At 42.1% G+C, this 14,059-nt stretch overlaps 1 pseudogene; it reads left to right on the top strand.

Moving 5' to 3' along the window:
* The first annotated feature begins 9,909 nt into the window (after nucleotides 1-9,909).
* LOC147004168 (PRAME family member 12-like) lies at nucleotides 9,910-12,149 on the top strand (annotated as a pseudogene).
* The last annotated feature ends 1,910 nt before the right edge of the window (nucleotides 12,150-14,059 follow it).

The raw sequence follows: 14,059 nt of genomic DNA, 5'->3' as shown, positions 1-14,059 counted from the left end.
GCAATTGTGATAAAAACTGCATGGTACTGGCATAGCGACAGACAAGTAGACCAATGGAATAGAATTGACGACCCAGAAATGAACCCACACACCTATGGTCACTTGATCTTTGACAAGAAAGCAAAAACCATCCAGTGGAAAAAAGACAGCATTTTCAACAAATGGTGCTGGCACAACTGGTGGTTATCATGTAGAAGAATGCGAATTGATCCATTCCTATCTCCCTGTACTAAGTTCAAATCTAAGTGGATTAAGGAACGCCACATAAAACCAGAGACACTGAAACTTATAGAGAAGAAAGTAGGGAAAAGCCTCGAATATATGGGTACAGGGGAAAATTCCTGAATAGAAAAGCAATTGCTTGTGCTTTAAGATCGAGAATCAACCAGTGGGACCTCATAAAGTTGCAAAGTTTCTGCAAGGAAAAAGACACCATCAATAAGACAAAAAGGCCACCGACAGATTGGTAAAGTATCTTTACCTATCCTAAATCAGATAGGGGACTATTATCCAATATATATAAAGAACTCAAGAAGGTGGACTCCAGAAAATCAAATAATCCCATTAAAAATTGGGGCTCAGAGCTAAACAAAGAATTCTCACCTGAGGAATACCGAATGGCTGAGAAGAACCTGAAAAAATGTTCAATATCCTTAATCATCAGGGAAATTCAAATCAAAACAACCCTGAGATTTCACCTCACACCAGTCAGAATGGCTAAAATGAAAAAAATTCAGGTGACAGCAGCTGCTGCCGAGGATGTGGAGAAAGAGAAACACTCCTCCATTTTTGGTGGGATTGTAAGCTGGTACAACCACTTTGGAAATCAGTCTGGCGGTTCCTCAGATAATTGGACTTACTACTAGTGGAGGATCCTGCAATACCTCTCCTGGGCATATATCCAGATGTTCCAACTGGTTAGAAGGACACATGCTCCACTATGTTCATAGCAGCCTTATTTATAATAGCCAGAAGCTGGAAAGAACCCAGATGGCCCTCAACAGAGGAATGGATACAAAAAAATGTGGTACACTTACACAATGGAGTACTACTCAGCTATTAAAAAGAATGAATCTATAAAATTCCTAGGCAAATGGATGGACCTGAGTGAGGTAACACAATCACAAAAGAACTCAAATGATATGTACTCACTGATAAGTGGATATTAGTCCAGAAACTTAGTATACCTGAGATATAAGAGACAATTTGTAAAACACATGAAACTGAAGAAGAAGGAAGACCAAAGTGTGGACCCTTTGCTCCTTCTTAGAATTGGAAACAATCACCCATGGAAGGAGTTACAGAGACAAAGTTTGGAGCTGAGACAAAAGGATGGACCATCTAGAGACTGCCATATACAGAGATCCATCCCATAATTAGCCTCCAAACGATGACACCATTGCATACACTAGCAAGATTTTGCTGAAAGGACCCTGATATAGCTGTCTCTTGTGAGACTAGGCCGGGGCCTAGCAAACACAGGAGTGGATGCTCACAGTCAGCTATTGGATGGATCACAGGGCCCCCAATGGAGGAGCTATAGAAAGCAACCAAGGAGCTAAAGAGACCTGCAACCCTGTAGGTGCAACAACCTTATAAACTAGCCAGTACCCCTCAGCTGCATATGTATCAAAAGATGGCCTAATAGGCCATCACTGGAAAGAGAGGCCCATTGGACATGCAAACTTTATATGCCCCAGTACAGGGGAATGTCAGGGCCAACAAATGGGAATGGGTGGGTAGGGAAGTGGGGGGAGGGTATGGGGGAACTTTGGGGATAGCATTCTAAATATAATTGAGGAAAATACGTAATAATAAAAATATTTAAAAAAAGAATGAATTTATTAAATTCCTAGGCAAATGGATGGACCTGGAGGGCATCCTCCTGAGTGAGGTAACACAATCAGAAAGGAACTCCCACAATATGTTCTCACTGATAAGTGGATATTATCCCAGAAACTTAGGATACCCAAGATATAAGATCCAATTTGTGAAATGCATGAAACTCAAGATGAACGAAGACCAAAGTGTGGACACTTTGCTCCTTCTTAGAATTGGGAACAAAACACCCATGGAAGAAGTTACAGAGACAAAGTTTGGAGCTGTGACAAAAGGATGGATCATCTAAAGACCGTCATATCCGTGGATCCATCCCATAATCAGCTTCCAAACGGTGACACCATTGCATACACTAGCAAGATTTTAAAAAGATTTACCTTTTTGTTAGTAAGATTCTTACGTTTACCTGGTAATCTCTGGAGTTAGTTGATTTAGTTGTCTCTGGTAAGACATTGTTCCTCTCATGATTCTGTTTTCCTCTGTCAGTAGACCTGCAAAACTAGCTCTCTCTTCTGAGTTTCAGTGGTCAGAGCACTCTGTGCAGGCAAGCTCTCCTTTTATAGGGAAGGTGCATAGATATCTGGCATTCGGTCCTCCCCTCTGGCCGAAGATGAAGGCCCAAAACAGGATCTGTCCCAGAAGCAGTGTTGCTTCGGCCTGTCACAGAAGCTGTTAGCTTCTGTACTCCACACTCTCACCTGTGCAGACTGCTCTCCGCAGAGTTCCGGACCCAAGATGTCTGCCTTGCTGCTTGGGCAAAGGCTTCCTGGGCCGGGCGAACACCTATCCTCTGGCTGGGCAGGTGCCCAGATGTCTGGGGCCCGAAAAGGGGGCTGTCTTAGAAGCTCTGCAGCTCCCACCTGTGCCAGAAGCTGTTAGCTTCTGTAGTCCACATTCTCACCTGTGCAGAGTAGGCTTGGCAGAGTCCCGGAACCAAGATGTCTCCTTCCCTTTCATTCAAGCAGAAACAAGAAAGAACTAAAAAGCATCACTCATAAAAAAAAAAAAATCTCTCTATGACACCTAAAACACAAGTCCAACCTTTTCTCTCTCTCAGGCAGAAATGAGAAACAACCAGAAAGTGGTGCACACCCACAAAAACAGAACCAGATTGGTGGACATCTCTTGGCACACCTGAGCCCACTTGTACCCCAGACCAAGACTCAGTACTTCTGGCCCTGCTGTAGACTTCCTTGGCTTCCAGATAGGTCTATCCTAACTGGCTGTGGAAACAAGCTTTCTTTACACTCTATAGATCTCACAGAAAGTTTCTAACATTCAGACAAATTAGCCACCACATAAGTCACAAGCATTTGCACCATTTTGCAAGTACTTACCTGCTCATACCACATAGTGTCACATTTCTGACACTCAGATAGATTCCTCAGCACCGCTCAAAACTAGAACAATCACCATGGCAACACAAGCCACGAGGTTCCACACAAATAAATCATCACTGCACGGCTGGAAGGGTTCCACATTTACCTCTTCACAAGCTTGCTACATTCTACTCTACAGCTCTCACACAGAAAGCTCAGACAATTCAGCTCTCAGACAGGGAACAAGCAGGGAGTTTAACACAGTGCTACAAACAGAAAAACACAAACTCCTAGACTACTTTTACAAGGTTTAAGACCCTCCAGATGGATAGTCCTGTGTGTAATGGGGAAATTCCCGGCCAACACACCAAAATGTTGTGCCAAAGAAATGTTAGTGATTCCCAAGACACACAGGAGCCAATCTGATGCAATTCACAGCAGAGTCTTTATTCTATTAGAGTTTGCTCAGGCCCTGCCAATGCACCAGGATGTTTTTGGTGGTGGAGGGGTCCGAATGTACTGAGGTTAAGCTTTATAGTAAATGGCAAACAGAGAGTACATGTGCAACCAACTAATTGGAAAGCCACTGTGGCATTTAACATAATTGGCTGGTACTGGGAGTCATTTCATAAACTTGATTTCTGCTTCCTTCTGCATTTGTGGCCATTAGACAGGAGGTGGGCTTGTAACCTTGGGTGCAGGTTTATTGTGGGAATAATCAGGAGACACTGATCTTGTTGGGAGTTGTAAACTGGAAACTGTGCTCTTGTTGGGGATTAGCCTAGAGACTGGAGTTAGGCTCTGGTTTTGTTGGGGGCCAACTTTGAAACTAATGCTATATACCAGTATGGTAGTCTACCTGAGTTCACACTTAGGTCAGGTTCTCTAAAACAGAGTCTGAATTCAAAAGCTTTGGCATCACAGTTCTATTACATTATCACCAGTTTCTGTTTTGCAAATTTTTCACTTCGTAAGCTTGGCTGTCCTGTAATGTGCTTCTTAGACTGACTGAATTCAGAGGTCTGCATGCGTGTTTCCAAACCACTGGTGTTGAAGGTGTGTTCCACCAAACCTGCGTTTAAGTTTTTTTTTTTTTTTTTTTCCACCTAGAACTTGCTTTGTTCTAGGCTGGTGGGGAACTCAAGAGATCTGCTTGTCTTTGCCTCCTGGGATTAAAGGATTGTACTACCACTACTCAAGTTTTTGGGGTGAGATGTTGACCCAAGGTCACTACTCCCTTAATTGAATTCAATATCCTTGAACACAGGATTCAGTTCCATTTCACTTCCTGGTGCTCCTTTAATACTCAAACCATATGTTTTATATTTTTACTTTCTCATCTTGCTATGCTGCTCTTCATAAGCCTTAATCAGAGAACAAATTCTATGATGGTATTCATTAGGACCTGTCTGGGCAACAGCAACAAAAAGCACTAGAAAATCTGTCAAGGGGAGGTCCAGAATCCTGGAGGTGTGAATAGGGTAAGGAGAGTACTGGCTGAGCACCTGTGGATCTCATAGCTCTATTAAGCTGCTCTTCCTCTTCAGTCAGTGACCACAAGGCGATGGGACTCAATTCACCCTCAGGCAGCTTCTCAGGATGACAAGCATCACAAAATGACGACAGATATTACTTCTTGATTTCTCACATGACCATATTGAAGATCTGGTGTTGAGCCAGCTTGGGTGCTGTACCAGAGGCCAAAGGAAGTTCTTGGCCAGCTTTGCGAAAAGAGTTGATCACATGCTACTCTGGGCTATTAAAAAAAAAAAAAACAAAACCTTAAACAACCAGGCATGAGGCCTCATACTTATAATCTCAACACTCAGGAGGCAAAGGCATCTGGATTACTTTGTGTATAGACAATTTGATCTACATGAAGAGCTTCCCATAATCCATTTTCTCAAGCCATACCAAGTCTCCAATAAAATAAGTGAATTGTTGACAAAAATAATAAACTTCCTGATTAAATTACATGGGTCTAGTAAGACAACTCAAAGATAAAGTTTTATTCTGTTAGAAGTGAACCACTGAGGTCAACTTCAAACAAACACACACACTCAAATACACATGCAAAGGAATCATGGAAACTGAAATAAATAGCACATTTACACTGAAAAAGCACACACACGAAAACCCTCACACATTGAGTATGTAAACATACAATGAACAATTCAATCAGTGGCCTCTTCACTTTCTTTCTTCCTTTAAAGATTCATTTATTTATTATTATGTGTAAGTACACTGTAGCTGTCTCCAGACACACCCTAAGAAGGCAACAGATCTCATTATAGGAGGATGTGAACCACCATGTGGTTGCTGGGATTTGAACTCAGGACCTCTAGAAGAGCAGTCAGTGCTCTTAGTCACTGAGCCATCTCTCTAGCCCCGACTCTTCACTTTCTTTTTTCTTTTTTTCCTGGTGCTGGTATTTTATTTCTTTGTGTACATTAGGCCATGAATCCGTATGGAATGGGCTCCAACAGCTCAGGCTCTTTTCTGTTAGTCCTCACAAAGTGTGTTTCTCTGGGTGGCGCAGTCTTGCGCTTCAGCTGCACCCAGGTGCCCTTATCTTTGGCTTCCTTTTACTTCTGGTTGTTCTCCTTCACACGCTTTAGGAACCTGTCTCTGCTCTTTGAGTGCTTGATGTGCTCAATCCGCACATTGATCCTCTTGGCCAGAATTTTGCCCTTAACCTGCTTGTTGACAATGATGCCCACGGCATGCTGGGTGACATTGTAGTCTCTTCTGTTTTTGCCGTGGTAGCACTTATGGGGCATTCCATTTTGAACAGTGCCCATTCCCTTGATGTCTACAATGTCATCCTTCTTGTAGATTCGCATGTATGTGGCTAAAGGAACAATATCATGTTTCCTAAAAGGCCTAGAGAACATGTACCGGGTGCCTCTCCTCTTTCCCTTTGTGTTCATCATTTTGGCGAGTTACTGTAAGATGTCTGCCGACTCTTCACTTTCTAATTGATTATTATTTTTGAGTTCACATAAATAACTATGAATGAATAAAAATAAATTCAATCATAAAGATCCAGTAGATTGAATCTTGTGCTGTGGGCGGGGTAGGGGGTGGAGCACCATAAGTTGGGTGTGAGAGAAAAGAAGTATAAAAGGGTTAAGACACTCAGAGTCCGGGAGTGCACAGTTTCTGGCTGACCCTGCTGAGAATAGATGCGGATATCCTGATCAGGTAAGTCACTGATCACTCTCTTCCACCAGGAGGCCTCTCACAGTCTGGACATTTCAAGGTGTTGGGCTTAAAATAAAATAGGCCAAATTCTGGTTGCTCTCCCTCCAGTGATGATGATGGTGGTGGTGATGATTACATTGAGTTTGGTGTTATTGAGAAATCCACATTGCACTGGGACTTTCATGTTAATAGGTTCACTTGAGTATTTTTGGTACAGTGTCCCAAATGGAAAGGCTAGTCTTGATCTTCAGATTCTTCTGGCTCTGGAAAGCCTCCTAGGCTCATTCAATATAGGCAATTCAAGATAGGATCTGCTTTTAGTTTAAATCCTTTGGAATTTCTTCAACTATGTTTCACCGATTAAGGCTTTGCAGTTGGTTGAATTGAACTTTGCTCCTAACTGTAGCTTACACATAGATATGTGAACTACTAATAGTTTTGTAATTCAACCCACCTGTCTCAGCTACTCTGAGAACTGGAGCTTTACTAATGTGTTATTATATATAGCCTTGGTTGTTTGACATGATATTGTGTAATACTGGATTTAAAATCAAATCAAATCAAAACAAAACAAAACAAAACAAAACAAAACAAAACAAAACAAAAAACTTGTATAGGCGATCCAGGTAGGACACACCAGCATTACTTGGGAACAAGAATTATAGTCCTAGCCGGTAGTGTTGATGCACGCCTTTAATCCCAGCACTTGGGAGGCAGAGACAGGTGAGTTTCTGAGTTCAAGGCCAGCCTGTTCTACAAAGTGAGTTCCAGGACAGCCAGGGCTATATAGAGAAATCCTGTCTGGAAAAAAAAATATAGCCCTGAGCACAGACAATCCCAGTTCCAGGCTGGACATGGCAGCATAAAGATTCCTTGACTATACATTAAATAAAAAAAATCAAATAGATGACCTATAAAAGTGGCTCAGTATTAGAGCACTGGTCTAATGGGATCAAACCCTGGGGGCATTTAAATAAACTTGGTCCAGGGAGTAGCACTATTAGGAAATGTGCCTTTGTCCCTCCTCCTAACCACATGAGAGCCAGTCTTCTGCAAGTGGTCTTCAAATGAAGTTGTAGAATTCCCAGCTCCTCCTGAACCATGCCTTCCATGGACACTGACATGCTCCCATTTTGATGAGGATGGATGGAACCTCTGAAGTTGTAAGCCAGACCCAATTAAATGTTGTTTTGATAAAGGTTGCCTTGTTCATGGTTTCTATTCACAGCAGCAAAAACTAAAGATCCAAAGTTGCTGCTAGGGTATTGTTGTGATAAGTCTGACCATGCTTTTGTTTGGAAGAGTGTGAATTTTAGGCTTTTGGATTTGGAAAATCACATTATGTTTTCAGTGGAGCTTAATAGGCTATCCTAGTAGGAATACGGACAAGCTTGTTGTTGGGAGTGATTTGAACTGTGCAGACTTGGTATAAGAGGTTTCAGTGGAGAAGAATTATAGTATGTGGTGTTTTTGTGAAGAATGTGGCTGTCTTTTGCCTGAGGCTAAGACTAAAGTGAAGAGAATCAGATTAATTGCATTGACAAAGGAAGTATCAGCAAAGGCCAGCATAGACTTTGTCTTCTAGCATTCTATCGTAAAGAGCATTTTTTAAATCAAATATAGGAAGCTTAGGAAGGATATATATATATATATATATATATATATATATATATATACAAGCAATAATAAAGGGACACCAGGACATGAAATGGAACTTAATCCTGTGCTGAAGGAGATAAAGAGCTTAAGGAATTGGTGATCTCAGGGCAAGATCCCACTCAGTTAATCTTACCATTTGTATTTGCAGTTGAACAAGGAGTAATTTGGAGTTTAAATCTGGAAAGAACTATAATCTAGAAATGGAGGGTATGCTTGTCATCCAGATCTTGAGACTGGAAGACACAATCTTTTGATCTAGAACTTGAAGAACAGTGATCATGAAAAGCTTAGGCCCAGGAGTGGTGATACATATCTTTAATCCCAGGAGACAAACATAACCATATTCAAACCACGAAAAACCCTATAACCAAACCACCGCTATCAAGACATTTCCTATCATATTTTATTTGAAATCTACTCCCTGGGACAGGCATGAAAGTATAATATGTAGATTAGGTTTCCCCAGAATCCTCCTCATTCCTGCTCTGAAGTGCTGATATTAGAGGCTTCTTCCACCACACCTGGCATCTATGCACTATTTTAAAGCAAAGTGCACGAGCCAGGTGTTGTAGGTAAAACTGAATATTCCTTTTTTTATTAGAAATTTAGTTTATTTATATTTCAAATGTTATCCCCTTTCCAGGTTTCCTCTCTGAAAATCCCCTATACCCTCCCCCTCCCCCTGCTCCCCATCCCACCCACTCATGATTACTGGCCCTGGCATTTCCCTGTACTGGGGCATAGGTCCTTAACAAGTCCAAGGGTCTCTCCTCCCATTGATGACCAACTAGGCCATCCTTTGCTACATATGCAGCTATAGACACGAGTCTCTCCATGTGTTTTCTTTGGTTGGTGGCTTAGTCCCAAGGAGCTCTTGGGGTACTGGTTAGTTTATATTGTTGTTCCTCCTATAAAGCTGCAAACCCTTTCAGCTTTTTGGGTACTTATATTCTAACCCTCCCAGTGACAGTTAGGAAAGTGGTGAGGCGGGGCAAGCTTAGACTACAAAGGTTTGGAAGTGTGCTCAATTTCACCTAACCTCCACTCTATGCAATACCGTATTTTAAAAAATATACAAATCTAGATGTTTTTCCTAAAGCCGTTCTTTTCTTGTAGCTCAATACAATATGTGAAATGCCCTTCCGTGTAGCCCCCAAGCACTGGCATTGCCACCTCAGACTCAGTCTTTCTGGGTACTCTCATTCAGTCAAGGTTTTAGAGTTGCTTTGAGGAAAGATATCAGTCTTGGTTTGGCTTTACATTTCAGACAGGGTCTGGCTGAGTACCTACCAGACCCTTGGAAACCTTTTCGTCCTTCCTTCCTTCCTTCCTTCCTTCCTTCCTTCCTTCCTTCCTTCCTTCCTTCCTTCCTTCCTTTCTTTGTTTTTAGTTTTCTATACACGGTTCCTTTGTGTAGCATTAGTTGTCCTAGAACTAGCTCTGTAGACTAACCTGGCCTCAAACTAACAGCCCTCCTTGTCTCTGCCTCTTGAGTGTTGAAAACTAAGTCATATGTTACCACCACCCAATGGCAATGTCTTTCTTTGAGGTACTTGAAAGGCAGAAAGGTGAACATTGCATGTTTTGCCACAAAAAGATTGTGACCAGACTGCTTGTCCTTTGCAAATGGGAATGAGATTGAGAGGAGCAAGGAGCAGTGGTAATTACCTCATGTGTCAATGGTTAATTTGTGCACTGATGCAGATTCTGATAAGAGACCCCATATGTAGAGAGTGATAAGGTGTTTGGCTTTGTGACAACCAGATCTTAAAACAGGACACATTGAGTTCCACACTGTGGCCAAAGCAGGGATTCTGGCACTTTGGTGGTTCCTTGGATGCAGTAATTTAAAGATTCCTAAGACATATCTTGAAAACTGTATTTCTGGATGCTTCAACAGGTCTATTCATTCTAAAGATTCATCAGGATGAGCTTCCAGGCTCCACCCACACTCCTGAGCTTGGCAGTACAGAGCCTGGTGAAGAATGAAGCCTTGGCCATCAATGCTCTGCAGGAGCTGCCCAGGGAGTTGTTCCCACCACTCTTCAAGGCAGCCTTCACTGGCAGACACATGAAGATACTGAAGGAAATGGTGGGAACCTGGCCTTTACCTTGTCTCCCTGTGGGGGCACTGATGACCGTCCCTGACATGACAATATTGCAAGCTGTGCTGGATGGTGTAGACATGCAGCTGACAGGAAATTTGCACCGAAGGTAAACAATAACTATGTAATGCTAAATGGCTTACATTTAAGTGTAAGGAGAAGGACATATGGGCTCATGGAAATTAGAGTCAAAAGTAGATCAGAGGCTTATGTCAGTATCATCTTGAAGAGCTGCAGTGTCCTGAACAGTCGCTGAATCCTGGTAACAAATGTCCATTAAGTATGAAGTACAGCTTAGAGCCCATGTAGCTACATGGCACTGTGTCTCTACCAAGTAATAGAAATAGGATCAGTGGAAGTTCAGAGAAATAAATGGAGGAATCAGGGCAGATCTCCAGATGCAGTTAATGCAGAGAGACCTTGCCCAGAGGTTTGAGTTGCTATGTGGAGACCCAGCACTGGAAACTTAAATCTGTAGGAGACAGAGCAGAACAGTGAACTGCTGACAAGAAAGAAGCCTAGAAAAAGCTGGCTAATGTTTTTGGTCTTTTGTATCTTCCTACATTTCTATCTGTTTTACCCACAGAAAGCGGAAGCTTCAAGTGCTGGACCTAAGAAATGTGCACCATCACTTCTGGAATGTTTCAACTGGACCAGAGGATGGAGACAGCACAGTAGAAACAGTGTGTCAAAAGCAGAAAGCAACACGCCCTCATAGATATGCACTGAGGCAACGTTTAAAGGTGGTCACTGACCTACGCCTTCAGTTTGATCTAGAGGAACATCAAACTTACTTCATGCAGTGGGCACAGGAGAGAAGAGGTTCCCTGAACCTGTGCTGTGTGAAGATGAGGATTATGGGATTGCCTATGCACGCTGTCAGGAGATCTTGCAGATTTTCCAACCATATTGCATTGAGGAGTTGGAATTGAATACAAGCTGGACTCTGTCCACACTGGCATGCTTTGCACTTTGCCTTGGTCAGATGAAAAATCTTCGTAAACTACATCTAACACTCATCCACGAGAAAATCTTCCCTTTTCTATGTACGTCAACAGACATACAGGAGAAGAGCGTCACCAAGTTCATTTCTCAGTTCTCCAAACTCAACAATCTCCAGCATCTCCACCTGGCTGTCCTCTACTTTCTCACTGGCCACATGAATGAATTGCTCGGGTAAGGAAGGAGGAAGAGTTCTTTCTGATTCCACAGCAAACATTTTCTGTTTCCCATATAGACTAGGGGTCATGGGAGATTTAACAATAATGATCAAGTCTTATCATGATGGTGACTGGTCACAGCCTAGAATGGTGGGACTTGAGTTGGCTGACCCCAACAGGTTGCACTGGATGCTCACTGCCATCCTGTAGTGACATTGACTCAGGACACGTGGTCTCTCCTACTGTAGGTTAGCCTTGTCACTTTATACCAAACTAACCCTCTAGTCTCTCCTTAGGTGTCTGAAGACTCCGCTGGAGTTCCTGTCAATTGCTCTCTGCAAGTACTCACAGTCAGACATGGAGTCCTTTGCCCAGTGTCAGAGTCTCCATCATCTCAAACATCTGCATTTGGCAGGTGTCATTTTGCATGATCTGAGTCTTGTGCCTCTCGGAATTTTCCTAGAAAATGTTGCAAACACTCTGAAGACCTTGGAATTAGAACATTGTAGGATGACAGACTCTCAGGTCAGCGCTTTTATCCCTGCCCTGAATAAGTGCTCTCAGCTCATCGAGGTCAACTTCTGTGACAATGACATCTCCATGTCTGTCCTAACGAACCTTCTGCATCACACATCCACCCTAAACCAGCTGATCATGGAGCTTTATCCTGCTCCTCTGGAGTGCTATGAAACCGGTTTTGTTCTTAGAGCAGAGAGATTTTTCCAGCTTTCTTCTGAGCTCATGAACATACTTTGCACTGTTAGGCAGCCCCACTCTATCTGTTTTGCCTCTCAGTTATGCCTTATATGTTCAAAGCGCTGTATATATGGTCGGAGACCAGACTTTGCCATTGTTGCCAGTAAATAGGAGAAGGATGCTTTTGGTAACTGAGAATGAAAGTCTAAGGACAAGTCTACGATCAAGGGGTTCCTGAACACATGTCTTCTGACATTGATCAATGTATTGGAGACAAAGGGGCTGACTGTGACATCTAGAGAGTGGACGTGTGAGGAGAAATGACTAATGGAATCATACAGTTGTGCATTTCCAAATGTGGATTTGTCCAGGAATATATGGGAACAGTGTGTTCTCTCTCTAAAGGATATTCTTCTCGTCTTTCTTTCTACTTAACAGTGTCATATTAGCCCATGCTGGACTTGAACTCATGCTTTTCTCTTCTCCATGATTGATGAAGTCACGGATAAATGTCACTATTCTCAGCTTGCAGGCAATCTCACTGTAGGACGCTATTCATTAGGGCTCCCAAGCTCTGTTGGCCACCTACATATAAAGATCTCTAGGAGATAGACAAGTCCCTGTCCTCGCCTGTAGGATGGCATTATAAAAGTTCAGTGGGGAACTCTATTTTGTTCATGATTCCTGAACCTAGCCATTGTGTTTCTTTGCGTTTGAATAATCATGTAGCAACAAATAATAATATTAATAATACCACACCTTTTGCTATTTTTCTCATTGTTATGTTTATTTTAAAATTCTTGCAGCCAAGATTGCTCAACATGCAAAGGATAACTGTAGCCAAGCTTACCAGTCTGACTTTGATCCATGCATGAGACCCACATGATGGAATAAGGGAGCACTGACTCCCAACGTTGACCTTTCACCTCCATGAGCCTTCAACAGTGGGTATGCTATGTAAAGTGCAGGTATGCACAAATTAAATTAAAAATATATAGTAGTAGTCCCAGCACTGTAGTTGAATGATGATTTCCATAAAACATGAGAAACTCAGAAGCACCCTGTCCCCAAGTATAATGTGAGCAAAAGTAAAAATCGTGAACTAAAGGTGTCCTGAAAGATATCTCAGTAGTTACAAAACACATGATGCTTATGCCAGGAACCTTGGTTCAGAGAAGGCATCTGTGCTATGATGGAAACTCTTTCCTAAGCAGGCTAGCACTTCCTTTGGCATGTAGCCCTATGTGTTTAGTAAATAAGTGTTATAAAAATCCTTAGTATTTTTTAAATGATGAATTGAGAAGGCTATCTGGCCTCAAGCTAGTCTTAAACTTATGATCGTTCTGCCTCACCGTTATGGGAACGCTGCTATTCACTACAATGCTTAGCATCTTTTTTTTTTTTTTTTTTTTTTTTTTGGTTTTTTGAGACAGGGTTTCTCTGTATAGCTCTGGCTGTCCTGGAACTCACTTTGTAGACCACGCTGGCCTCGAACTCAGAAATATGCCTGCCTCTGCCTCCCGAGAGCTGTGATTATTAAAGGCATGTACCACCATGCATGGCTGCTTACATCATTTAATGAACTTTTCTGTGGTCGAGGAAGGGTTTGAGTGTGGGCAGTGTGCATGTTTCAATGCCTATGTGGACTTCAGAGGTCTACATTTTTTCTCCACCTAAGCTTTTTTGAAACAGGGTCTCTCATTGAACCTAGAGCTTAATTCTTTGGGTAGACTATGGCCACTAGTCTCCATATTTATGTTGACCTATACCAATCAATCTGGAAGACCTGGAATTTGAAGGCCTTAAAGAATGAGGCAGACTTCAGTTTAATGCTGCAGACTTTACTCCAGTTTCAGAGTAGTTTTTATGCACAAATGTAATAAAGAAAACAATGACACAAAAAACTGCACATAAATATTTAAAATCATCTCTGTACAAGGCCCAACAACCCATATATTCCTGATTCAATTTTCTCAGCTCATAAGTGGCAGCATTTCAAGTATCACCGAAGATAAGTTTACTCATAGATAAGACCAATATTTCAATCATAGCATTTGAACACAAATGAAGTAACCTG

The sequence above is a fragment of the Mus caroli genome, unplaced genomic scaffold (assembly GCF_978045245.1).
Source record: "Mus caroli unplaced genomic scaffold, Mus_caroli_1 scaffold_6, whole genome shotgun sequence".
Taxonomy (NCBI): Eukaryota; Metazoa; Chordata; class Mammalia; order Rodentia; family Muridae; genus Mus; species Mus caroli.
Note: the sequence above shows the minus strand (reverse complement) of the source record. Positions and strands in the feature narration are given on the sequence as shown.